General features: G+C 46.3%; 1 protein-coding gene across 1 annotated transcript in view; it reads right to left on the bottom strand.

Annotated features, from left to right (window-relative positions):
- Nucleotides 1-24,153, bottom strand: part of FRMD4B (FERM domain containing 4B) — a 323,175-nt gene extending 299,022 nt beyond the window's left edge. Inside the window, exon 1 of the mRNA XM_078076109.1 lies at nt 24,072-24,153. The gene's annotated coding sequence lies outside the window, so the exon portion shown is untranslated. The remainder of the gene's footprint in view (nt 1-24,071) is intronic.
- Nucleotides 24,154-25,087: the final 934 nt, after the last annotated feature.

The following is a 25,087-nucleotide window of genomic DNA, read 5'->3' as shown; positions in this document are numbered from 1 at the left end:
TGTATGCCTTCTCTCAGTCTGGCAGTGCTCCAGGCTGCCTGCTGACACACTCCCTTAGCTTTCCCAAGCTAAAGCTCAAATTTGTGATCTCTTCCTGGCACACAGATTGAGGCCAGCTTTCTGCACCAGCTCATTAGCCATCTGTCAAAGCTCACTCTCAAAGCTGTCAGGAGTGCACAGAGAGAGCTGGCCACAGTGGGAGTGTGTGAGGATAAGGTATGCAGAGTGCTGGGGGTGCTGTGGGCCAGTTGTGGGGGGATCTGTAAGTGAGGTGTCCCCAGTGCTTGTAGGTGGGTTTCTTGATGGAATTTGTGACACAATTAGTAGGATCCACATCCCTTTAATGCCCTCCCACAGTCCTATCTGCTGCTCTCCTAACTTCTTCCTACCCTCCAGTCATGCAGCTCATGACTCAGTACACAGGAAGGTGAGAGAGGAATGGGCCTCTTTGGCAACATGCCACACAGCTGGGGAAGCTGGTGGTCACTGACAGATGCTCACTTCCACAGAGGGAGAAATCACAGGCTGAGAAGGTCTTGCTTGGCACTGAGCAATGCTACCTTGGGGCACAGTGATGCAGGTCAAGACAAACTGTCCCTCTCACTCTTTCCAGAGTGTCATCTTTTTGCTGCAGTGGTGCACTGGAAGTTTTCCACTGGAAACCCGGACTTCCACAAAGGCTCTCTTATCGGTGGGTGACTATCTAACACAATGTCTTCCAGGGGCTCCTGGACACACCCAAGAGAAGCTGGAGCCTGTTCACAGGTTGCTGTAGGGTCCACATTAGGACTGAGGTCTGACTGTCTATGACCTGGCACATGGGTGTGCAAGACTCTTTCCCAGGTCATCTGGTATATGGTACTATTTCCTATAGCTCCCTCAAGGGCACTTTTGTCTGTGGATGAATTCTAAATTGCTATTGTTGAAAGAAGGATACCAGCCAAGGGTATCTTAGGCAGGCAGGTTGGATACACCACTGCCTTAGGGATATTTTACACTTTGGGTTATAATCCAGTATTATTTTATTTATTTTGTTGCTCAAATTGTTCCCGCTTTGGTCATTTGGAATTCTTTCAGTTGGCTCTTGTGTCCATTGATAAACCCCCATCATTGTGGTCAAGTATAATTTTCCAAGTCTTTAATTTTTTTTTTTTAAAGATTTTATTTATTTATTTGACAGAGAGAGACACAGCGAGAGAGGGAACACAAGCAGGGGGAGTGGGAGAGGGAGAAGCAGGCTTCCCGCGGAGCAGGGAGCCCGATGCGGGGCTCGATCCCAGGACCCTGGGATCATGACCTGAGCCGAAGGCAGACGCTTAACGACTGAGCCACCCAGGCGCCCCTCCAAGTCTTTAATTAAACTGCAACTTTTGGGGCTAACTTCTGTCATGAGCAAAATCACTTGCATCTCTGTGGTTAGCAGAATAATGGCCCCTTAAAGATGTCCATGTCCTAATCCCTGGGTCCTGGGAGTATGTTACCTTTCACAGCAAAAAGAGTTTTGCAGATGTGCTTAAGTTAAGGATACTGCAATGGAGGGAATATCCAGGACTGTCCAGGTGGGCTCAATGTAATAACAGGGGACCTTATAACAGAAAGAGGAAGGCAAGAGGATCAGAGTCAGGGAGAGACTGGAAGATGTTAAACTGCTAGCTTTGAAGATGGAGAAAGGAGCTGAGACCCAACAAATATAGGTAGCTTCCAGAAGCTGGAAAACACAAGGGCATGAATTCTTTCCTAGAACCTCTAAACAAATGTTACCTGGCCAACATCTTGATTTTAGCCCAGTGAAACCCATTTAGGACTCCTCACCCCCAGAATATAAGATAATAAATTTCTGTTGTGTTATGGCAGTAAATTTGTGGTGATTTGTTAGCAGCAATAGTAAATTGATATAATCTCTCTTAGAAGGAACACATTTGGGTCATTATCGGTTTCCTGCAAGTTAGCATTTAACTTTACAGAATCTGGGCTCTCATCAATAGTTCATCATGAGTCAAAGTTCCTTCCCTTAGAGAGCTGGATGACCCCTGCGTGGGCTTGACTCGACAGTGCTCTAGTATCATGTTGAAAAGACAAATAGTAATCTTTCTGCTTTATTTTCAAGTTTTGAATAACCTTTCCTAACATCTGTTTGTTCTGCCCGTATTTCTTTTTTCTTTTTTTGAGAGAGACAGATAGAGAGAGTGAGCAGGGAGGGGCAGAGAGAGAATCTCAAGCAGGCTCCACTGCAGAGACCCACCCGGGTGTCGATCAGCCTCATGACCCTGAGATAATGACCTGAGCCGAAATCAAGAGTCGGATGCTTAACCAGTCAAGCCACCCAGACACCTCTGCCTGTATTTCTCCCTGAAACACTTACATACTTCCATTCCTCCTCTCCCTCAAAAATCTCTTCAGCAACCTACTCTGTACATCAGACAGCATCGTTCCTGAAGTTCCAATTCCTAGGTGCATTATTTCTTGTTTTTTCAAGTAGCATACAGTACACACAACACACTCTCTTCATTCTACTTTCCCTCTATCACAACTGTAGCCCAGCTACTATTGGATTGATTTGTTCACAACCTCGTGGACAAAGAGTACAAAGTCATGCACATAAATTTTTTAAATGAATATCATAAAGGCAAAGGAAGAGTTGAACAGAGGAAATAAAATTTTTAAATGAAAGTAGCAATAGGATCAGAGATTCGACCTGAATTCTTCCGAAGAGGAGAAAGACTGCCCAACTATCAAATCTCATCATAAGATAGTCATTTCAAAGGCCTCATTGCATAAGGAGGTCCAAAGCTATCAAAGGCCCCGAGTCATTACTGGGGGTCATGTGTTCCTATACATTTGCAGCGACACTGGGATCTTCCAGAGCCATGCTGCAAAAAGAACCAGTCCTCCGGACTCTGACCATCTGCTTCCAAATCCCTCTGCAGACAGGCCCCACACAGTGATGGGCACCACTTTATGGGCTCAGGCCACGTTGGGGCCTCCTTTGATCCCAGTGCAGCCCCTCAGGGGCTGCTATCATGCATCTGGATCCCCCCAGCTATCTATTTTTAAGAAACCCCAGATGACTTAGTGCAATGGTTTTCCTACTGAAGCATTCATCAACATCACCTGGAGGGTTCATGAAAAACAGATTTCTGGGCCCCACCCAGTGTTTCTGATTCTGTGGGCCAGGGTAGGGCCCAAGAATGTGCATTTCTAATAAGATCCCAGGAGTTGCTACTGCTTCTGTTCTCCACGTGTCTTGCAGAAGCACCACCAGGGTCTGAATGTGGATGACTCTTTTCCCAAGCAAATTTAGAAGAATTAAAAAGTGGCCCCTTGTGAGAGGGGACTTTTGACGTGATGAAAATGTTCCATATCTTTACTGGCACATGGTTACACTGGTGCATACATTTGTCAAACTCATTAAACTGTCCAATTAAAATGAGTGCGTTTTAGTGTGTGTACACGATGCTTTAATAAAATTGACTTAAAACTTTTAAAAATTCATGGAATCATATGGTCCTACATATTTGCAGTGATGTATCTGGTCAATTGTCATTCATTATTTATTGAATTCCTTCTTGATGATATGCCTTCTGGTAAATTCTGGGAATATAAGGACGTAAAAGATGGTGGTCTCATCCTGAAATTTCTCCCAGCTTAATGGTGGATGCTGAGAAGTTTACTGCCAATTACAATATTATATGGTAAATGGTAGGATAGGAGAAAATCAAAGCCTCATAGGACATTGCACTAGAAAGGACAATTTCTCTCAGCCACCATTCTTAAAAAACTACCTGGCCCACAGCCATGGCAGAGACAGTGACATCAGATCAGGTGCCATCTACCTTCCATCCCCTGGGCCACAGCTGGCTGGAGCAGGGAGACCCCTGACCCAACCTGGCTCAATCCAGGTGTTTGGGATGGGGATTTGCAGGCTGAGCCCGTTGGCTTTGGGAGCCACAGCATTTAGGAACGAGGGAGCCATGTGTAAGCAAAGGAAGGTAACCTAAGAGACCAGTGGGGGAACAAGAGACCAAGCTCCTGCACACCTAGGCAGATGTCTGACATGGTTCTGGTTCTTCTGAGTCCTGGCTCTATGTACCCTTTTCACAGAGCATTGGGACAATCTTAAATGGGATTCTTAAATGTGAATGTGCAAAAGAATCATGAGGGCGGCTTGTTCACGGGCTGAGCCATCAGGCTCCTGGTAGAGCAGGTAGGCATGACGCAGGGATGGGTACACCCCGCCGATCCTGATGTCAGTGATCTGTGGATTACATTCTGAGGAACACTACCCTACATCCATTTGTTTGTTTTTCACTTAAACCTCTTTGAGTGGGGGTCTGGTTCTTAGAATCAAAAGCTCTAATGAAGACAGTACACATTGCCAAATTTGGGAAATTAAGGAAAGCCATGAGACAGAGAGGGATGTGGGTCTTCAGTGATGAGGGTGAATCAACCAAGCCAAGTGTGTAGGTGTGCATGGCTGGGAGAAGACGGGGGATAGGGGTGTGGAAGGGACCTCAGTCAAGATTGTCTAGCATATTTGGGGATGTTAGAGTCTTTCCATGTGGCTAGTGCAATGTGTGTGTGTTTGGGTGGGGGAGAGAGAGAAGTGGGGAGTGCTGCCTAACAATTAGGAAACCCTCTGCTAAAAAACAGTTACCTCTTATTTCTTCCCACAGGCAACTCTCTATCCCTCCTCCTGCCTCAGGAATCTTGCTGCCTTTTGGCAGCCATTTTATATTTTCTCTACTTCAACCCTTTTTCTCTCTGGCTAGCTTCTCTGACATTTCTAGAATCCAAACCCAGCATTTTAAAAGAGTATTTAATGCAAAAGCCTACAAGGAAAGAGCTGTGGGCTCTCCGCCCTGGGGCTGGGCACAGGAGGGCTGCCAGGAGTCACTCCGCCGTGAGGCAAGGGCGAGCCCAGAAGTGTGAGGGCGCTGACGCTCACGAAGCTGTCCATGGACAAACACTTCCCTTTTTCTCCCCACGGGTAGAAATTCTAAGGTGCATTTTATATGGCATCTCAAAGCATCCCCAGGGGGACAGAGATCTGGTCGCCCCAGGTGATGGTCTGCATCCTTCTTCCCTATTTCCACAATCTCCTCTCAGACGCCTTGAGACCTCTTCCCCAAATCAACCACAGGCACGCTTGTCTTCAGCTCTACCGTAGGAGAAGCTTATGCTAAGACAGGCAAACAGCAATAAAGAGGAAAGAGAAGAATTCAAGTCAGAAAAAGCAATATTAGAAAGGCTTACTCTCCCTCCTGGTCTTACTTGGACTGTAATGGGGCTTGTTCAGGCTCCTAGTACTCTCACTTTTTCCACTTTGTTCTAGATATTCCCAGGAGGAGACCCTAGTTCTGTCTGGAGCGAGCACTTATTTACACCGCGACTGGGTCCTCTCAGGGCAGTGAGTGGTTCCCAGGGGGGCTGCTCCACCTCTCCCCCACCCCACAATGAATGCTCACCCAGTCTTGGGGTCTGGCCAGGCCTTAAAGCTAAGGGGGAAGGCACTTGGATTTCTGCCTCAGAGACCCTGAGTGGGCTTCGTGACACAGTGAACTTCCTGGCAGATAAACTTCCGCGCAGCCTCTTTTGTCAGTCCTTGGGTTGGTTTCCTTGGCCCCCAAAGCCCTGCCCTTATGCCCTCCCTTTGTATCTCTCTTAATGGGCTTGCCTGAAGAATCTTCTTCCTAGTTCAAGCCCCATCACCACTTGCCTGAAGCATGGTTACACCCTTCCAGCTAACACGCTGCTTTTACTGATGTTCTCACCTAGTAAATATCTCATGCGACTTTTTAAAAAATTGTGAGTCAGATCATGTCACCTCTCTGCTTAGAATAATCCATTGGCTTCCCATTGTACTTAGAATAAAATGCAAACCCTCCACAGCAGTCTACAAGGCCCTCCATGATTTAATCTTGCCTCACCACACTCTCCCCTGCTCACTTCATTCCAGTCATACTGGCCCATTCTCTATTCCTAAAACCTTCCAGGCATGTTCTTACTTCCCTGACCTGTGCTCTAGCCGTACCCTCTGCCTAGGAATGCTCTCCCCCTAGATGTTCACATGGCTGGCTCCTTCTCGGCCTTCTGGCTCAGCTGAAAGACAGACTCCAAAAACATACTTTCCTTCAGAGTTAATCCAAAGTAACACTTCCTCTCCAGATTATACTCTTTCGATCACCTCTTTTCTGATCCCCATGGACACTCACACAGTTGCTATACACATGCAATAAATGTTTCCTTAAGGAATACATGAATGAAAGAACCTTGTAGCGGGTTGTGAAGTTTGCACATGTTTGGGGCACTTTAGTTACCTCCCTTATCATTCTAAGCCACTTTCTGACTTAGATGCTTTGGATTGCAAGAGGCGTTTGTAAGTATGGGACCGGGGTTGGTCTTTCCACTCAAGCACACATTTCCCGGCTGAAGCCTCACTGATATCTGCTGCCATTGCAGAGCTGCACACTTGAGCTGGAAGCAGAAATAAATCCCTTCCCTGTCCTCCCGCATCCCCGTCTCCAGCCACCACCTTCCCCTGACAGAGCCTAATCAGAAGCCAGCTAAAAGGGAACGTGACAAATGTAACCTGTAGACTTCTACCCGATATCCCAGTTCAGAGGAGAAGAGGATGGGCCTGGAGATGAGAAGCAAGAGATGAATAACCAGCAGAGTGTCGAGCTTACTGATTCAACAGAGATGACCAAGAGGCCTCAAACCTCAGGTTACCCCCCAGGTTATTTTTCTAAGGCCTTTTCCAACATCTTTCCGCTGCAAGAACAATCCTCAGGAATCCATCCACAAATTCAGAAAAGCAGCAAACAAGTGTTATTGTATTTGGGGAAAAAAACCACAAACAAACAAAGAACGCTGACCACAAGCAAAGGCTGTAAAATAACAAATGAAAAAGTTAGAGAATAGTTAAACATCAAAAAGTTCAGTCCTGAGTCGGTACAATGGACAGAATGATGGTATCAGTGATTATTCTGTTGGGAAGCTGGACTCCAGGCATCTGCAAGAAGGATGAAGAAATTAACCCAGCCCCACAAGAAGATGAGAGAAGTAGTTTTGTAGTCCTGTGGCATGGCACTTTGAACCTTCGAGGCTACTGAAATGCTTAATGTAAAATCAGGGGAAGGCCAACAAGTACACATAAAGCCAAAATGGTGGGGAGGGGTGATAGTGGGGAGGAGCTTTGAGTGGCACTCAAATATTCACGTGCAGGAGCCATTTCCAGCACAAAGCTCATCCCTCTACGTTCTACTCTGCCATCCTGAGCCCATGGTTTCTCTCTCAAGTCACAAAATAGTTGTTGAAGCTACGGCCATCAAACCAGTGTTCTAGGAAGCAGAAGGAGGAAGATGGAAAAGCAAAAGAGCATGCAGAAGCACCTGAGTCAGCTAAGAACTGGGACCCTTCCCAGAAGCTCCACAAAACATTTGCTCACACTTCCCTGGCCAGCACTTGGTCCCACTGCCATATTTAATAGTGTGGGAGGAAGGGAAATGTAGTCTTTCAGCAAAGCACACTAACTCACCTCAAATAAAATTGGGGGTCTGTTACTAAGAGTGGAGGAAGCAGCTATCAAGTAAATCACTAGCAGTTGTCCCGACACTAAAGATGAGGCTTCCCGGGTCAGCCAGGGAAGAGTGTTGGCAATGAAGATACTTAGTTCTCCCCTGACTAGCAGGTTCCCCAGCCCGTACTTGCCACCCTCACATACCTACCCGGGGTTGTGAGGGATCAAAAGACCCCCGGAGGTCTGTCCACGTCATCATTAGACATATCCTCTGCTCCACTAATTGGACGATATCCTTTACCTGAGGTAAGCAAATGCCTGCTCCCCACAGAGGTCTGAGGGAACATATGGTTTCTGCTGACCTGCTAATTTACCATGGATCACCCAAACCCTCTAGAAATTTGCAAAATTAATTCTAGACCTCAGAGCCAGCAGGTATAAGGTTACTAATACCGCCTTACTGCTTGAGTGGTCAGCGAGCAGCATTGTGAATAATTAATAATGATATGAATAACATCAATAGCCATCTTTCATTGATTGTTGACTATGTGCCAAGCATTGGGCCGGGCATTTTGCCCCCAGAGACCGGCTTTGGAGTATTAAATATGGTAATGCATGCCACAGGCTCAGAAGATGTTTAGATTAATCTCTTATTTGACATCGTCCAGTTAGTAAATGGCAGAGCTAGGATTAAACCCAGGTCTTCCTGGCACCAACTCCCATGATTTTTTGAGTGACTGCCATTGGCTGAGGCTAAGTCATGTATCAAGCCTTTATATCAGTTAAAATATAGGTTCTTGGTTTTAACAAAGACCAAGTAAGAGTCATTTAGATAAGTTCTGCTTCAAGTCCAACTTCAAGTAGATGGCAGGTCTGGCAGGGGGCAGGGGCTGGTAGTACAGCTCTGTTCCACACAGAGATAGCAGGACCCAGACCTCGTTCACCTTCATGCTCTGTCATGCCTTGGTGCTGGAAGTCATGCAGAGGATGTGACTGCTGGTTGATACATAAGTTGGAGCCAGGCAATCAGTGGCTCCTTAACCACCCTCTACCCCCCCGCCGCCCATCCTTGGAATATATGTTCTGCCCAGCATTCCCTCAGTAGGAGCCATTTCAAGGACTCAGCCTTCAGAGGGTGCAGGGGTCTGCCTCTTTCTTCAATCTCCTCTCGCCCTCCATGTAAGGGGATCAGTTTCAGATTTCACCTGGGGAAGTCCCTAGGTTGCAAACCAATGACTGGATTATTGCCTTCACCCCCAGGGTTGACAGTGGCTCGTCACCACTTCCTTGTTCCAGAGTTCAAGGCGAGGAGGGAAGAAAAAGTAGGTGTTTTCTCTCAATGGGAACAGCTAGAACCTGCACATACCACTTCCTCTCCCATGCCTTGAGGTGGATTAGGCCGAACTTGGTCACATGGCCACACCAAACACAAGGCAGGCTGGGAAATATAGTCTCTACGGCAGCGGCCACGTGCCCAGAGAAAATGCATGGGTTATTACCAACAGGAGACAAGCTGTTAGCATCATAAGAAAAACAGAAGTCCTTGCTATTCATGGCACCCAAGCTACATTTATCCTTTCCTCCTTTTGGCTCACAATCCTTTTTCAAACTCCTTTCCTCAGAGCACACAGGGGGGGTAAACTTTGGATTTCCAAATCGAGGAAGAGGTGTCTGGCTCTGTGGGGAAGCAACCACTCCAACTCCTCCCTCTGGACCCAGACTCAGGGGCAGTAGATATCTCAACGGACCTCAGATGGATGGAGCCACCAAGGATACAGCCTATTGTGGGGGGATGGCCAGGCCTGGCATTTATTCCAAGTTCATGATCAACACATGCAGGCTGACCTCCCTTAGGCCTTCCTACAGGTCCTGGGAACAATTCCAGGTCAAGTAAAGATTCACAAAACCCAGACTAAACCTCATAAGTCCTCTCACTGGTAATTATTTGCACAACCATAGTATACCCTCCATAAATGGTGGCCCTAGGCCTGCCTCTGTATATATTGTCTCTGGTTCTAACATCCACTGCAGCAGGGGCTGTCAGTGCTCTTTCCACACTCCCTTCTCCTTACTGCTTCCGGACACACTGTCCTGCTCCCAACCATCACACCTGCATTTCTCTGCCAAGGGCTTTCTGGGGCTGGCAGTCCTAGTTTGCCAGACACAGGATACAAGGGAGGCACCTAGGAATTATCACTCCACCTCTCAGAAGCAGCCCTCGATTGGTGTATAAACACCCCAGCTCCCTCACCCCTCGGATGAGATCACTGTGCTGTGCTGCACTATGGGGCATGTATGCACTGTGCTGGTTTCTGAGTTTCCCCACTGGGATGGAGCTCCACTAGTCCACTGGAATAGCTGGACTGATAACATACTTCTTGTCTGCCTTCTTTTCCTTATCTCATTTCCTGACTCCACCGCTGCTCTTTCCTGCGCTTCCCAAATAAACGACTTGCAGTCTACCTCAGGATAAGCTTCTGGATGGACCCAAGAAAGACCAGCACTGTGAGAAGTAAGCTACGACAGGCTGGCACAGGCTCTGGAGTCAGCCTGACCCAGACTTGAAGTCTGGCTTCATCACTTACTAGCTGAGTGATGCTGGGAAAATTATTTGACTTGCTGGTGCCTCGATTTCCTCATCTGTAAAATGGGGCCAATTATACCAGCCTTGCAGGACTGTAAAATTTTAAATGAAACAATTCCTCTAATGTCCCTAGCACTGATGGGAGTACATATCAGCCACTCAAGGGTCAGTTTCCATTTCTTCTCATGTCTGTTTTATGAATGAGGACACTGAGGCTCAGGGAGGTTCCCTGACTTGTACCAGGTTATAAATGGAGTTAAATGATGGATCTTGGGTTCAAACACAAATATCTTTCTGGTTCCAAACCTACTTATAGAGTCTCACTTATTTACTCCAGGGTCTAAATTACTTGATTTCATACCCCAAATCATGCGAAACTTCCAATTCCCAGGTCTTCCTTCCACATTGTGCTATGCGGACCACACATCTGGTTTCTGATTCTCAGAGATTCCCACATTCTGGTGCCACTCACACCCTTTGCTATTTATGTCCTCTGTCTGGGGGCATGGCTTCCTCTCCTTCATCCAGCTGTGACACTCTTCTAATTTGGGTGCAAAGATTTTCACAAGTTCATTTCTGATTAAAACACGGTATCACTAAAAAGAGATAAATAGCCAGCAGAAGAAAGCTGACAGGTAAGTCAGGGCAGAGCAAATGTACATGGAAGTGTTTTACCCTCAAACACACCAGATTCCCCATTTGCCATTGAGGAGAGTGCTCAGAGCTTCAAATGTGGGGTGCAACCCTGCAGAAGCCCTGCTTGAGTGACAGAGCAGAGGCCATGAAAGGGAAGAGATACTGAAGGTTTGACTCCTTTGACTCATGGTGTCGTGCTCCCCCACAGCCAGCCAAGACCGAACAGCAGCAAAGCAGAGGCACAGACACAAAGGAAAACTGAAGTCATGCCGCTAAACGTACTCAGATTTTTATAATTAGAAATTTGGAAAAGAGTTATTTCATGTCAACATACATTTAAGTTTGGGGTCATTTTAAAAAAAATATGATTTTATTACAAGATATATAAGCAGACATATACACACACATATAGAGATATGAGAGACATAACCTTTCAGGGGGTGGACTCTGACAGGTCCTAGGTGTGACCCGTATCTAGAGTAGGTGACCAGCTTATTTCCTGTTTGCCTGGGATTTTCCCACGTTTAGTGCTTCCCAGGAGAGGTCTCAGCCCCGACCTAATCAGGATAGTTGGTCAACCTATTAGGAAAGAAACTTGACTCTCAGATCTCCTTTTTTAAAATGCGAATCTCTTCAGGCAGTTTAAAACAATCCATCAATCACTGCAGGGGTTCTGGCTGCTTCTCATAGGATACCCCACTAAAATAGTCCCCACTTTAAGAATCCATCAGGATCTTTTACTGAAGGAATCAGAAATTCAGACACCTAAGGGCCAAGACTTCAGTGAGTGACAAAGATCATTTGCACAAAAGCTTTCCATCTATTCTTTACTTACACAATGAAATACATTCCCATTCTTCTAGTACCCTACAGCCCATTCAGTGCTTAACCTTTCCTCCTTGGATAGACATGGGATGGACAACTATTTCTCCACCCGAGCAAAACTGCCCAAGCATGATGAAAAACAAGAGCAAATCTCATTTGGCCTCAGTGGTAGGGACTATGGTTTTCTTAGGCTGATTTCCTCCAGAAGCTTGGACAAGGATTCAACTGTAAGGTGTTTATCTGAGAGGCCATCCCAGGGAACACCAGTAGGAGAGTGGGGAAATGAGAAAAAGAATGACAGACCACTAAAAAACGAGTGTCCTATTAAGTCAACTGTCACTGTAGGTGACTAGAGATTAACCCCATGGCAAGCTCTCGAAATTGGTGTAGAATAACACTTTGGTTATCTCACCAGATGGGCAAGGGAGCTCAGGTGTCTGTACGCTGAACCTTTCATCACTGGAGGGGTGGGCGTCGACTCCCTGGCCCTCACCCCCACCACTTCCGCAGTCAGAGAGACTCCTCAGACAGATGAACACAGGTGCTGGCAGTGGGAAGTCAAGCTGGCCTGTGCTGAAGTTGAAGGGCAAGGATGCGGGCTGGGCACCAGCAGCATCTGCTACAGCAAATCAATGATAGAACCCACGGGCCGCCATTACTCAGCGCTAGCCAACTGTTGCCATGAGGGAATGCAGCCAGCGTTGGTAAAGCTTCTGAATTTTTAAAAGAAACCTGGAATCCAGAATTCTTGCGGAACCTCCTGATTCATTATTGCTGATGATTAATTCAAATTTTTTTAAAAAAACTCTCTAGGGGTTAATGGAGCTCTCTGTAGGCAGACTTCAATCGGTGGGCACACAGTTCACATCCACTAACCGAGGTGAAGCCCCTTATTTTAGAGATGGGGAAAGCAGGGCCCTAGAGGGAAGTGACTTAAAGATTGAACTGCTAAACCCAGTTCACCATAACTCCCAGGCCAGGGTCTCCCCTGACCCACTGCGCTGCCTGCACTAGCAAACCTCCCCCCTCCCTCCGCACACCCATCCTCCACAGGCGGCAGCCTCATGGCCACCCTCCACTCCACTTAGAGCACAGGAAGTCTTGTGCTGTCCAACAACTCCTTACAATACTTTGTATTACTAGAAATCGGATTCCTCATGATTCTGAACTTCACAGAATGTTATACAAGGCTCATTTTGTCCTGGGTACCCTCCTAAGTACTTTACATATAATTCCCTTAATTCTCAAAGCAACCCTCTCGTGTAAGGACTATTAGTTTCCTCATTTTAAGGACAGAAAACCAAGGCACAGAGAGATTAAAATACTTGCCTACATTAGTTAGCCGCAGAGCTAAGAGACAAATCCAGGCAGTTGGCTTCAGAGTCCACGGGCCACTCACTGCCTCTGAACTAACTACCTAGTTAGGCTTTTTAAATATCCTGATTGGTCCTTTCCCCCATTACAACAGGAGTTAGCCAAGAACAGTCCTATAAGCCATCTCCTGCCCACTGCTTGTTTTTCTTTTTTTTTTTCTTTTTGGTGTAGGCACTGTTCTTTTTTTTTTTAATTTTTTATTGTTATGTTAATCACCATACATTACATCATTAGTTTTAGATGTAGTGTTCCATGATTCATTGTTTGTGCATAACACCCAGTGCTCCATGCAGAACGTGCCCTCTTTAATACCCATCACCAGACTAACTAACCCATCCTCCCACCCCCCTCCCCTCTAGAACCCTCAGTTTGTTTTTCAGAGTCCATCGTCTCTCATGGTTCATCTCCCCCTCCGATTTCCTCCCCTTCATTCTTCCCCTCCTGCTATCTTCCCACTGCTTGTTTTTCTAAATAAAGTTTTATCAGGGACGCCTGGATGCCTTGGTCAGTTAAGCATCTGACTCTTGGTTTTGGCTTAGATCGTGTTCTCAGGGTCATGAGATGGAGCTCCCTGTGGGGCTCAGGGCTCAGCAGGGAGTCTGCTTGAGATTCTTTCCCTCTCCCTCTGCCCTTCCCTGTGCTCTCTCTCAAATAAAAAATAAATAAAATCTTTAAAAATCAATCAATCAATCACATTTTATTGGAACGTAGCTTCACCCATTATTTTACATATACTCTATGACTATTCTTGCCCTACGAAGACAGAGTTAAGTAGGTGAACACAGACCATATGGCCTGCAAAGCCTAATGTATTTAGTCCCTGGCCCTTCACAAAAAGTTTGCTGACCCCTGCATTCTGGACTTGCCAAGCATTCCTGATTGCAGGTTTCTTGATTATGTTGCTTAATCATAATGCAGAAAATCCTATAATCCCCCCAAAGCCTTAGCATACGCCGTGATGAATTCGCAGGTTAGAGTTCCAGAAACTGCAATTGTGCAGAATATGTCTGGGAATCTAGGAATCAGCAAAAGTACCCTCAGGACCCCATTTAAGGAAAAAGATACCCAAAATATGACCTGTAAAAGAAGCAGACACCTAATCTTGGGTCCTGACCTGGGCGAAGGTCTTTAAAGCAAAGGGATAGACAGAAATACCCAGATAGAGGCAGAGAGGAGAAACAGAACAGGAGGCAACTCTTGCAATTAGCTATCAACAAGCATTGTTGCACTGACAGACAGGGGGTCAAATCCCAGCTCTGCCGCTTACTCCTCATTTCTTAAACTTCAATTTTCTCACCCATAAATCAGGAGAAATAATCTCATTTCTTGGGGGGTTAGGCAGATTACCAAAACTATAACGTACACGAAGTTCTCAGCACCCCATGCGAGATTTGCTAACTAGTCAGGGGAGCCCTATGATTAGGAATACCGGTAACCATAAAAGAATAGAAATGGGTGATTATTTATACAGAGGCACTCAGTCCCACAATTCAGCTGTCTAAAGCGTAACAGGATGATGGCAAGAAACAAAAAGCAGTGTTTGGCATGAGGAGCCCAAATCCAGGAAATGATCTAACCACCTTTATATATGCCATGTAAAAAAGTAAAGAAGCGTGCCATGTTTTCATCAAAAATAGTTCAAGCAAAAAAATAATGTGGGTAGGCAGAGGTAAGCTTTAATCACCTGGAAAAAATCACTTCAGTGAAACAGATTATTTATTCCTTGACAACAGCCAGATAAATGAAACTGTGTAAGAAGGGGAAGAAGAAAGTTTGCATTGTATACTCTGAAAGAAGACGAAGTTGCATTGTCCCCGCTTATCCTTACAGTGAAAGTATTTACTGAATAGTATGAACCCACTTGCTGACAATCTGTCAACTTTTAAATACCTTTTATCTTTACCATTTTCACAGCTTTTCTCTGAGATCTAAAAAAGGCCAGTGATAGTTTTCTGGTATGCTTTTTCCACATACAATTAAGCATACTGTTAGAAAGTACAACAAGAACCACTCATGATTTGAACTGCTTAAAGCAGCTGAATCATTGCAAAAGTGATTTCTTACTCTTAATTTGTTTCAATCAAATTTTTGACCTCTAAAACACTGGACACTCCCCTTTTTTTTAAGGCAGTGAAAATGCAGCTACATTGAGAACACGAAGGTATATAACATAGCACGCTTTTTTTCCCCCTCTTCAAAGTACATTGAATTAATTTCACACAGTTGGAGCAAATTACCATGCTATGTCCTCAATTTATGTGTTATGGCCCCACTGGGCTAAGGCTCTATGGTCGAAGTCTAGGGGCACATGGTTTTCATTACTTAATCAGGATCCTGCATTTCAACTTGCCCATTTAAATGGATGCAATTAGTTCATTGGTGATGGCCTCAAATACCCTTATCTTTCCCAACTTACCAAAGAAGCTAATGTTTTGAGCTTTGCCTCAATACTGAAAGGTTATTCGATGACAACTTACGCCAAATATTATTTTTACTGCCCAGCAAATACTTTTACTAAGTCGTCCCACCAACATACTGCTGATAAGCAAGCCTGTTTAAGTGCATTTATTTTATACACATTTATTTATCTGGGACTTAAAAACAATAAAAAAATGAGAATAGTATCACAGGTGCAGGTAAAGTACCGCATGCACACATCTGATTGTGCATAGCGTAACGGATTAGAGATGGAGGATGGAGGGAAGCTCAAGTGTCACTACACACTTGACAAACACAGAGCTAATTAACACAGCTCAGGTCAGTCAGGCTGCTAAGATAGGATTAGAACTCAGCCTTTCTGATTCTCCACCCCTTTTTCTCCACAGCTCCTCCTTCGTCTGGCAGAACCTTACCAGAGTATTCTACTTGGATGAACCAGGGTCAGGGCTGGCTCTGTGAGCTTTGCGCCTCCCATTCAGGTCACATATGGTCCCCCTGCTCTTTTGCAAGGACTGAATTGATGGGATGGGCTCAGTCAGGTGCAACAAGGGAAGCCTGGAAACAATCCTCAGGCCACATCCGTTGCGGGTCCCCTACTGATGCTGTCGGCTGTGATAAGCACCAGCTGGAAGATGGATGCTGGTATTCCAGAAAGAACTTTTGCATCAGACGGGGCTGTGACTGGCCCCATGCTGTGACGGAGGCATAATTATTTCCAATAACTGTCTGCCTAGGCTACTTGGTGATTTCCAAACGAAAGGGCCTCCTCCTTGCAACAAAACATGCAGTGCTTCTTTGGGTTGGGGGTTGCAGTCTTGAACTTATTTCTTTTGGAGGGTCACAATGCCAAGAACTTCTGTCTGTTAATCACTTATCTAGCAGGGCAGAAAGAAATACAATCTTTTACAAATAGTGATAAATGATAAACCACTTGACAACTTTGGATGTTTGCTCAGAATCTGTTTCAGAGGGCAGTATCCTCATTTGAAACAAGATGGGCCATTAGAGGCTCCTGGAAGGTATGTTCTCCAGAGAGAAAGCTAGACCTCTCAGGCTGAGACTGTCAGGGATAATGAAGAGCAGAATCTCTTGCAGGGTGGTGTCAAAGAGCCCAGACTCCGTTCCGAGTTCCAATTCCAGGTCTCACTTACCAGCTGTGTGCGTGTTGAACAAGTCACACAGCCCCTCCAAGCCTTGGTTTCTACCTGTGTAAAGTATGGGTAATGGTGGGCCACTGTGGAGATGGGCATCACATACTATATGGAAAGCACTTGGCAAATGCCTGGCACTTACAGGGACTCAACAGACAGGAACTATTATTTCTAGGCAGGGACCTGTTCTTTGAAGAGGCAAGTTATTCAAACTGCATGTTCCAGACTGATTCTCCGTGTTGATCAGATTATGGTTGAAATCCCCACTTTGCAGGTGTAGGCACTTTATCTAGAGTCTTCCCTGTGACTTGCAGCCTTCCTCCTACTCGGCAAGCCTGTCTTGGAACTCTCTACTTGGCTGCCACACATCTTTCAGGCCAAAGGGAAACCCCGCCCCACCCATCCCACTTCAGCAGCTCTGGGCAGACGCGTAGCTGCACCTCTCCTTGCCCGCCATACTTCCTCTGCAAACCTCCCAAGTTCATGCACATCTTCTCTCCCCAGCTAGATTAAGCTTTTGGGAGACAAGGGATACTTTACATTTCTTTGACCCCTCCCCAGCACCCAGCACATGTCCAAGAATTTTCTAGGTTCTCTGATCCCTTGCTAGGCACAGTGTGGTCCACAGACGAGCACCAGCAGCATCACCTGGGAGCTCGACAGAATCTCAGGCTCCACTCCAGATCTACTGAATCAGAATCCCATCCCCGAGTGACTCAAGAGCACAGTGCTGAAGAAACATTGCTCGAGTCTGCTATTTCCCAGACTCCAGTCATTCACAGCTTCCCTTCAAAGGCTTAGCCATTTTTCAGCACCACCTATACTTTGTGTTGTTAATATATATTTTTAAATGATTTTACATTGATATTATATCTTGCTTAGCCTTATCCTAAGCAGTAATAATCCAGTCTGTCAATAGTTCATTCAGCAAGGCAGAAAGAAATATATTCTTTAATAAGATTTGAAGGTCTAAGTGAAAAAAAATCTGTTGGTATACATTAAAATAAATAAATAACCATCAAAGTAAAATGATTCTCCATCTATCATCTAAAATTAACTTACACAGGAGCACCTGGGTGGCTCAGTTGGTTGAGCATCTGGCTCTTGATTTCAGCTCAGGTCATGATCCTTGGGGTCCTGGGATGGAGCCCTGCTTCAGGCCCCATGCTCAGTGGGCAGTCTGCTTGTCTCCCTCTCCCTGTGCCCAGCCTCCCCAGCCTCCCCTTGCGTGTGCAGCCGCACACACACTCTCTCTCAAATAAATAAATAAATCTTAAAAAAAATCAAATTAACTCATACACCACCAAGGGTACAGCTACCCCACTTTAACAAACACAGCTCTAGGCTTTTTGTAGCTGAATTAGAAGACATCTCCCCAATTCCTGATCCTGTGTCTGGATCTGCTCCGACCTACCATGGTTGCCTTGTGACGTAGATGCATCTGCCTGCAAAACACAGATGGTTGTAGGGGATGATGGGAGGCAGAAAATCTGGGTTCTGGCCCTGCACCATCCCTTAATAACTTGACAAATCACAACCCTCTTTGGGGCTCATTTTTGTGGGTTCGCTGATCTCAAGGTTCCCTTCCATATCTAACAATATGACCTAATAAATGATAGCAGAAGCTTCAGAGTCAGAATAACTTTAGGTTGAAATTAAGTCACCCCTTACTTGCTAATTTCATTAAGTCTCTGTTTTCCTCATCCGTAAAATGGGAGCAACAAATGGGCATAACACACATATCAGAGGATTTTTGCAAGAATAAAGAAAAGGATAGCTGAAAAATGCTGAGATTGAAATCTAGCACACACAGTGTTAAATAAAAAATATAACTACTAAAATTTTTTCTTGGCCTCCAAAATAATCATAGCTAACATTTATGGGGTATTTAATATGTAGCAGGCACTACATGAAGCACTTTACACTGTCCTTTTATCCTCACAGTAATCCAATGAAGTAGGAACTTTTATTCTCCCCATTTCATAGATGAGGAAACTGAGGCACAAAGTGTAAGCCACTTGCTCAAAGTCATACATTTCATAAGTGGTGCAACTGGATTTGAGGACAGGTCCCCTGACTTGAGAGCAGTTGTTCATAACCTCAACCCATCCTGCCTTTCTGTAAAATACTGGTCGACACACAGACTTTGGCAATTCAACAAATATTATGGGATCTTGGCAGAGTAATTCTCAGCACAGGTGAACACTTGCTGAACATGAGCCAGTCTAGTTACCATTAGCTCTACTATTATTTATTGAGCCTTCACATCTGAACAAGATCCTACTAGGCATTGGGAGGTCCATCGTATCCTTCAATTATGGTGGGGACCTCTTTATTTTTTTTTGAATGATTTTTTATTAAGTATAACAGATATTTAAAAAATGAACAGCGGTGCTTGGGTGGCTCAGTTGGTTAAGTGTCCCACTCTTGGGTTGAGCTCAGGTCATGATCTCAGGGTAATGACATGGAGCCCCACGTAGGGCTCCACGCTAAGCATTGAGTCTGTTTAAGACTCTCTCTCCCTCTCCCTCTGCCCCTCCCCACTCTCTCTCTCAAAAAACAAAATGAACAAAATATAAATATGCAGCTCAATAATTATCTCCAAGTAAACAGCCATAGAGCCATCACTCGGTTGCCCCAGAAGCTCCTAGATACTTTCTCTCCCTCCTCCTCAAATATAACTACCATACCAGGGTTTCTCATCCCCAACACTATATACATTTGGGGCTGGGTAAGTCTGTGCTGTGGGGGTTGTTCTGCATGTGTGGGACGGGTAGCAGCTTCCCTGGGTTCCACAAGGTAGCGCCAAAAGCACCTTCCCCAAATGGCAACAAGAAATGGTAACAATTTCTCTAGACATTGACAAGTGTCCCCTTGGGGGCAAAATCACTCCTGGTTAAGAACCACTGCCCTATCGTGACCTTTTTGGTAACCACTTTCTTTGCTTTCTTTTTGACTTTAGCCACACAAGCATGCATCCTTAAATATTATCATTTAATCTTGCCTGGTGAAAGGAATTCTTTATACTTTATTAAAAAGGCCTCAAATCAGGGCCCCCTAAAATAACCTAGGTGGGGTGACCATATAATTTCCCATCCAAACTGGAGGCACAGACATTAACCAAGATTGACCTGGGCAAGCCAGCATGATCACCCTACTTCTAGGGAACCTCTGCTGTGAGTGAACATTATTCTCACAGCCGTACACAATTAGGGCCCCCTTACTCACTGGATAATTGTACATGAAGTGGCAGAGGGTAATTAAAAGCAGCACATCCCCAAGGGCAAAGTAACATAGACCCAGATAAATATCTCAAGGCTGAGGAGCTGTGAAGCAGAAAACTCATCGGCCTTGGCCCTTATGAAGGTATATTCTTCAAATAATTTGCTGAAAGATACCACTTAAATATCTTTCACCACATTAGCACAACAAAGTGATTAAAATAAATGCCTTCCAAGATTCGAACATGCAAAAGGATCAAGACCACCCCTTGTAAGAGGTTTAGGGTCTGTAGTGGATTTTTAATCAATATATCTTTTTTTCCCTCAGTGTCATTGGAAAATAGAGCAACCCCTACCAATCTGACCTGCCGTGCATTGTGATCTCCTAAGTCCTGATACTGACCATGTTAAAAGTGACAACTAAGGCTTTCCTTACACACATGAGAAATCAGATTGATAGCCTATTTGCCTGAATATAATTCAGCTCGTCCTCCATTTTTTTGGGCATCAAAGAGAACAGAAATCAGCTTTCACGGACTTAGACACTTGTACATTTCAGCAAATGTTTATTTGACTTCCTCAGCATCCATTTCCCCTTTGTCCAGCAACTGTCTTCATCTGGAGGTCCAGCCCTCTGGTGTCCACGGTCCATGTGGTCTGGGTGAGACTCGACCACAAGGCGAAGCCCTCAACCTCCGCAGAAGTCATTTGGCACAGGGCTTTCCTATAAACCATGCCCATCAAGCCAATCGAACTGGTTTTGAGGCTTTTTGTTCAACAACTGAGCAAAGGAGGCTTATACTTTTCTGTTGGACTTGAACCTGAAATTGTGTAAACCAGCAACTTCTACTGTCAGCTAGCCACCCAACAAGGAGCCCTATACACAGAGGAAAGGAGAGGAAGACAGAGCTGAAGATGAAAAGAAAGAAATCAGATTCCGAAGTCATTGTTCAGCCCTGAACAAGATGCTCTTGAGGCCAGTTCTAGGTACGTATCCTTCAGTAACTTGAACTTGTATGTATGAAAAAAATTTATTTATATTATATATATACACACACACACACACACACATATATATATCTTAATTCCACCTAAATTGGGTGTTTGTCACTTACTAGGAAAATACATCCTGTGGCAACTTTTTAGACAGCAACTCACAGTAAGAAATACATTTTATACTGCAACCCAGAATGTGCATGCAGTCCCAGAGAGAGAACTGACTCAAAGTTTCATGAAACAACAGAACACTTACTAACATATGATGATGCTGATATTTTCTGTCCTGTTATACTTTAAAAAAAAAATACTGGTTGCAGCCCACTATATTGATTTCATGACCTTCATTTTAAAAAACACTGCCTTGTGAGATTAGCTTAAAAATTGATTTCACCAGAAAAAGTGAGATAAGAAACATCATGATAATTTCAATCAGATTATTGAGGAAAATAGGAGGTGTGGCCCCTAAATCAAGCATCTAGCAACAAAAAATTGCTGCTTTACCATTCCTCTCTGATCTACCCAAGACACATGTTGACCAGAAAAGGAAAAAAAAATGTTAATGACCTAGAAATAAATAAATTGCTAAAAAGAAAGCATCTCCTAAAACAAAATAAAGCCCATGTCTAAAAAGAGAGAGATGAGAAATACATTAAGTAAGGAAAGAGACACCCAAGTCCTGTTGCTGAGCTAAGTTACATGATTTATTTATCTATAGGCTGAAGATAGCAATTTCAGTGAACCTCAGCAGTTACTGAGTATGTAAAAATAGTGCCTTCGTAAGATCAGATCTCTGGGGCAGATGTAGAAGGAAGTAGGGAGATAGGAAGAGAGAGAGGTAGGGAGGGAGAGAAAGAGAGAGAGAGGTCACTTGCAGTATAAACCTCAAGCCTTCACTTATGGGTGTATTGTGTGTAAAATAACTACGAAGAGTTCCTGAAATTTTAGGCAATTACCACAGGCTGGATAAGACAGGGTATTTTTAATGGTTTTCCACGTACTTTATTTGTATTGTCACTTAGCCAAAACTTCCTTTTTGTCTGCTCAGAAGCACTGCAGAGTCTTCATTAAATCTGTGGCATCAAATGGAGAAGTCGGATTCTCATGCTTGCTAACAACAGAGGCTCGGGCCTATAAACAACTGAGAAAACTTAGCTGCTTTTATACTCTTGAGTGGCTGTAGCTTTAACTCCTCCCAAATTATTCTAGATTATTAGGCTCCAGCACAGTTGTCGGCCTGTTTGAGAAGCCACGAACCACCCTGCCACCAAGATGAAAGTCTGTGAATTTCAAAGCAGAGTGAAGTTTAAGACAATCACTTGCACACCCCGGAAGAGTGACTTCTGAGAATTTTCCCAGGGAGAATGAAAACCAAACCTCACGATAATGGTGTTTTAGGTAGGTTTCTTCATCTTCCATCATTGTATTTTTCAAATACATTCCACCTGCATTACTGAATTTAAGCAAATAGTGTTTGATTGATATTTGCGATGTCAATAAAGACACAATTAACCTCTCCTGTGTAAGAAGTCCTTGGAATTGCCTGAATCCTTCAGGCCTTAGGAAATGTAAGCACTGTTGAAAGGGGGTGGGGTGGGGTGTGTGTGTGTGTGTGTGCGCTTTACTTTTTATTACAAAATTCTTGGATATACAAAAAAGAAAAAAAGAATCACAGACTCATCAATATAACCATCGCCTAGTTTGTGACATTTAATTTAGAGACTGAAATATAGATACTGAGTGTTTACCTCGGGTCAGTCTCCATCACGTTATTTAATTGAATGAAAAAATATATGAGGTACTTGTTGTTATTACTATTACTCTCTTCGTCATCATTAATGCCATCACAGCATATCCCTGTTAGAGGTACTGTGATGGTTAACCGCCTGGCATCTGGAATCAGACCTCAGGTAAACTCCAAATCACCAATGTGACTTATGGCAAGTTACTTAACCTCCCTCTGGGCTCAGCTTACCACTCCATGGACTATTCATGATGCCCCAAAAGTGCCTACTGGAAGGCCTGACACACAAGAAGCTGTCAACCACCATTCTTAACAGCACGTGTATGGCAGATGAAAGTGCAGCCTGAGGAGGTTAAGTAAGGCGAAGCTGCTTTTCTTCTCCTCCAGATATTTGATTTGGAAGTTCCACAGATGCATTCTCTTTGGGACAGGAAATAGCATGTCCGGGATTGCGCGAAAATCTTGTACACATTCTCCAAATGGGTCGGTAAATTTCTGGGGCAAACACTAGCTAACCTTGAAGGCTCAACCAGCTTTCCGGAGAGGCTGCTTGCTGTCAGCACTCCCCAGTCTTTCTTCTGAAGGGGCCACCTTCCAGATGCAGCCCTCTGGGTACCAGCAAGCACACCAAGTTGGTTCGCAAAGTTCAGAGGAGTTGGCTCTGGTATGTTCACAAGTCCTAGCAGATCGCAGGAATGTTCGGGATAATTATTACCGCACCCAGGAGCGCCCAGCCCAACCCTCTCACATCTGGAAGGAAGCGGCCACACAAAGGAGAGCAAGGGAGACCTCCTCCTGCGGCTGCTTTCTCAGGCTCCGGGAAGATTTCCGAGGAGCTCTCACCTCTTTTGTCAACAACACCAACCACTACTCAGCGGTATCCTTCAGAGCACAGGTCATTCAATGCAAAGGAAGAGTTTATCTTCCAGTCCAAACCGAATGGCATTTCGCAAAATATCATCTTTGTCCCCTCCCCTTGACCCAGAGACGCGCGCACACACACACACATACACGCGCCCGCGCGCACACACACAGACACACACACGAAGGTGAAAGGTGAAATACTCCAGAAAACAGAGAGCGATCCACATGCAAACAGCCTTTAAAAAAAAAAAGGGCAAACAAACCAAGCCCTGAGGATCCTCTGCTAACGCCAGGGATTCCCCCCTCTCCCCCCCGCCCCAGTCCTTGCCCTGCCTTGTTAAAGTATCTGGGATTCATCAGCATTTCTCCCACTTCCCACGGACGCGCAACAACCAAAGCACATGGTCCCTGGCGGCGCGTTTGCAAACCCCACCAGCGCCAACGCCTCGAAACCGCCAAACTTCCTGTGTCCACACCACCAAAAAGCCCAGAGCGCCGCGCCAAGTGCCCCAGAGGCTCGGGCGGAGGCAGCCTGCAGCCCGGGAGCCGGGGGCGGGGTTTCCTGCCCGCCCGAGCGCCCGAGCCCCACACCTCCGCTGCGGGGGGGTCTCCGGACGTGAGCGCTGCGCCCGGGGCGCACGCCGAGCGCCCGCGGTGGCCGCCGCTCACGGCCGCGCCCCAGCAGCGCGCTAGACCCCCGGGGCCGTCACCCACCTACCTGCTCCGCCTCCTCCTCCTTCGGGCGCTCGGGCGCTGCCGACCGCTACTTTATTGTCTCGGTGGCTCACCGCGCGGGACCTGGGGACCCGGCTCTGCGCCAGCGCTGCGAGCAACTCCGCTCGGCGCCGCGCCTTCCCGGGCGCCTGCCTTCCTCTTCTTCCTCCTCTCGGCGCAAGCTCCTGCTCAGCACGTGAGCCGCGCAGCCCGACTCCCGGGCTCGCTGGGCAGCCAGCGCCCGCCGCATCCCCGGCCCGGGGCCGCTCGTCGCCCCCGCCGCCGCTGGCCGCGCGTCCTCGCCTCGGTCCACACTTACAGCTGTGCCCGGGCCGCCTGCCTCGCGTCCTCCCGTCCTTCCGCCCTGCCCGCTGGCTCTCGCTGTCAGCCCCGGGCTCCCGGCTCCGCTCTCCCCAGCTGCCCCCGCCCGCCGCCTCTCCGGGGGCTGGGGCGGCCGCTGCCAATGAGACTCGGCTGATGCGCTGTTCCGGCCCAGTCATTGTATCGGGAGGGGAGGAAGGGGAGGGGAGCGCGAGGAAGGGAGGGGGCGCCCTCGGCCCCCGCTGCGCGGCTGCCGGCTGGGCTCGCCTACCCCGACAGAGAAAAGGCGCTGGTGCCAAGGGGCGCGGAGCGGCTGGCGCGGCCGGGAGTGGGGGAAAGGGAGGGGCACGAGCCCACGCCTCTCCATCCCTCGCTCCGGGGCAGAAAAGCGCGGGGAGGGACTCGGTTCGCCTCCCAGGCTTCAAGCATCCCAAGCCCCGACTGCCCTTAGAATAAAGGGGGTGAGGCGCGGGGGGCTGCGGGCGGCACGGGATCTAGTCCGGAACGGGAGTGGGTCTGGCTAATGACTTGATCGGAGATTCCCGCGAACCTGGTGGCTCCCCTTGAAAGAAAGAGAAAGGAGGAGCAAAGAGGGGAGGAAAGAGGGAAAGAAGGGAGAGAAGGTAGTAAGAGAGAAGGACGAGAGAGAAAGAGAGAGGAAAGAAGAGTAAAAAGGAGTAAGAGCCTACCCCATGCCTG

The sequence above is a fragment of the Halichoerus grypus genome, chromosome 1, assembly GCF_964656455.1.
Source record: "Halichoerus grypus chromosome 1, mHalGry1.hap1.1, whole genome shotgun sequence".
Classification (NCBI taxonomy): domain Eukaryota; kingdom Metazoa; phylum Chordata; class Mammalia; order Carnivora; family Phocidae; genus Halichoerus; species Halichoerus grypus.
The sequence above is the reverse complement of the archived record's forward strand: the minus strand, read 5'-3'. Positions and strand labels throughout refer to the sequence as shown.